General features: G+C 31.2%; 1 pseudogene; it reads left to right on the top strand.

The window, feature by feature from the left end:
• Positions 1-2438: 2438 nt before the first annotated feature.
• On the top strand, positions 2439-3146 carry LOC111041342 (annotated as a pseudogene).
• Positions 3147-3422: the final 276 nt, after the last annotated feature.

Raw genomic sequence — 3422 nt, 5'->3', positions numbered from 1 at the left:
TTCGATGTTTAATTGGATACAGCTGATTTAATGTAAGTAATAATATATTTTTATATGCATTGAGAAAAGAGCGAATCGTCCGACCCAAATCGTCCACGCATAAGACAATAATATTATAATAGTGTTGGTATATCGGGTAATTTATATTCGATCGATACGCGCATTCTTGTGCGCGCGCGCGCTCACGGTTTCATTTAATTTAAACAAACTGGTATTATTTTTTATTTATTTCGTTTTTTTTTTAAACGTGTCTGCATTTGTTTTACATTTATACGCTTTTCGTGTACACATATAAATACACGTACTCTGCTGCTGCTGCTTCGTATTTTATATACATAATATTGTGTTTTATTATAATATTATAATACCTACAAACAGTAAACACGTATGCGGTTACACATTTTCTTATTCCGTCCACATCCCCTCTCACCGCTCTGGAATCGGTTTGAAGCTTTTAAATAATTATTTTGTTGCCCGTTTCAATATAATATTGTGCGTTTATCCGACAGAGCCTTATCGAGCAGTCTGGTTTTTGTGTTTTATGATTTCATCTTGTTTTTACTTTTTACACAACAGCTCTGCATTTTTTTTTATAATTTTCTCAATTTTTGAAGCGTAGTGCTCATTAATAGCAGATACGTACATTAATCTACAATTGATATGATACACAAGGTCCTATATTACTCGTCATGCGATACAATAGTAGGTACATATATTTAAGAGCGCCCACTCACGTATTATGACAGACATTCGACAAGGCAAATTTAACGTTCGAAATAATCCATTTTACTCGGTTATTTTTATAACTTAAGTAAGATATGACCTATTATACAATTTGAAGGTAAGATTATTAACTCGGAGGCATTTATACTGAAGTTTTAATTTTAAAGCAAGTAGGATGATCCTTTTTAAAATTATTTTAAACAATTTACAGCTTTAAATCATAACTTAATCCGTAATTGAAATATCAATAAAATCATCCGAATGCATTAGATAATAATCTTACCATTAAATTGTATAATAGGCAATTTTTATGCCATTTTATTCAAGTAAAATAATATTGAAGTTGTGAGCACTGAAACAATAAATATTATTTTTACATATTAATAATATACTAAATTTAATTTACTAAATGCTATTGCAGGTCAATCTACCATGAAAATGAAAGATCTCAACTGGTCTATCGACCTTAAAATATGTTTTCAGCACAATAAACTTGCTATTTTTTATTTCCCGGTCGTGAACTCAACTGGTATATTTTTCATTTATACCCAAACTCAATAAGTATATTATTGTTTTTTCTGTTCAGGTGATTTGAGACTCAATTAGCATAATTCTCGATAACGTCACAATATCAGAACAATACGCATGTGTCTATGCAATATTATATTATTAATATAATATACATCCTATATATACGATCCATATGGAATATATTTATATTGCATCTTTGAAATTTAGTGTGATAAACATGGCGGGAGGAGGTATTTATTTGTCAAGTTTGTATGTAGTCTTCAATAATGTGAATATGAATGTTTGCTGGGAATTTTCATCCGAAACACTCACAATCTATAAATATTAGCTATAAGGTGTAGTGATCATATTATTGCAGTGCGTATCAATAAGTATTACGATAATATAAATTAAAATCGTATAACTTATATAACATCTATATATTATATATCAATATTGGTCGAGTTATCCGTAGGCACAAATAGCGAAGTGACTGTAGACAAGACCTTCTTAACCTGTTATATATAACTCTTATCTGCTTCCAAAAAGAACTGAAGATTTTACACATTTAAAACATTTTTTTAAGGGATTATTATTGTATTACCAGAAAAGCCTCGTAAGAGTCCGGGGTATGGACCAAAGCTTCAGTCTCCCCAAATATATTTATAGATTTTAGTCTTTCAGACAATTGCACTACATTTTTAATGTCAATTTTTGAGTATCTTATAAATAATGAAATAAATACATTATTATAATAGGTACGTCATATACGGATAAGTCTTCACCGTATCATATGGAATATAATTTTTACCATTTGTTATCATAGTGGTTTATTTTAGGTTTTTATATAGTTTAATTTCTAAAATTATTAATTTGACCTTAAACAAATAGCTTTCTTTAAGTAAGAACTTCAAGTTTTTGAGGTGTACCTCGACATTATTTATTTCTTCGTTCAACCTTCTAATTTTTGTTGCTAAATAAACAAAAATACTGGTTTTTGAATAATGTTTAAATATAATACTATCTCGTTTCTCATGGTGATTGTTTTTATTTAATATTACTCTATTTTACTCGAGCTACCATCTTACGATAATTCATTCAGTTTTTGAATACCGTATTCGACTCGTGTCCGTCTAATACTATTGATCTGGATACAATCTACTCGAGGTTGCCAAATCGTTCACTTGCTGAGACTGAGAGCCACCATGGCTGCTGATGCTGCTACAAAGACCAAAGAATTTCACGAAACACTTAAGGCTGACGCAGAAAATATTATTTTTCAAACATTTCCCGAACGAATAGTACATTTTTACGAGTTTCTCAACATGCCCGAGCATCGTATGCCGGCAAATTATATAGACTACAAATTTGAAGCCCCCAGCACTGCGGTCACTGAATCAGAAAACTATATTATTCATTGTGCAGAGGGAGAAACTCCGTGTGACACGATTCCAGCACCACAAATAATGGTAGTGCCGTCCAATAAAAATGTAACTGAAATCGTTGAAATCTTTAAGCCTAGCATCTCGCAATTAGTCCAAGACAACCGCGCGATAAGAATGTGGATAACTTTATCGACACCAAAAATTGAAGATGGCAACAATTTCGGTGTATCAGTACAAAAAAATGTTCTTACGTTGTTACATCAGGTCGAAGCTGCGACTGTAATTTATTATGGAAAAGTGACAAGCTACCACGAGAGTCGTGGAAAACTTGTCACCAAGGTGGTGAAGTACCCGTTTATAGAAGACTATCGGCTTGCTGTCGAAGAATTGGACGAAAAACAATACACAGAAATAACCATGTGCATTTACGAAATTTATTTTTGCTATACGGTGTTGTATGATGTTATTGTCAAGAACTTTGAAAAAATAAAAAACCCACGGTCCTCAAACGGCGACGGTATGTTTTAGGCGCAGTAGAACCATACGCGAACTTTTGGATTTCAATTTACAAAACTAATTTACCTAACTTTAAAATATTTAGATTTGTGTTCAAAAATAAAAAATGTATTTATGTATTTTATTCATCGGTGTTTTTAGAATAGATCATATTGGCTTCTTCCGATTGCGGGATTAAAAATAAATAGCTTATCACTCAAAAAAATATCTGTAAAAACAATAACCACTTTGCATAATGCGATTAAAAAAAATAACGTTTTTACTGTTAAAAAAGTATACAAACTTAAA

Source organism: Myzus persicae, unplaced genomic scaffold (assembly GCF_001856785.1).
Source record: "Myzus persicae strain clone G006 unplaced genomic scaffold, MPER_G0061.0, whole genome shotgun sequence".
NCBI lineage: Eukaryota > Metazoa > Arthropoda > Insecta > Hemiptera > Aphididae > Myzus > Myzus persicae.
Note: the sequence above shows the minus strand (reverse complement) of the source record. Positions and strands in the feature narration are given on the sequence as shown.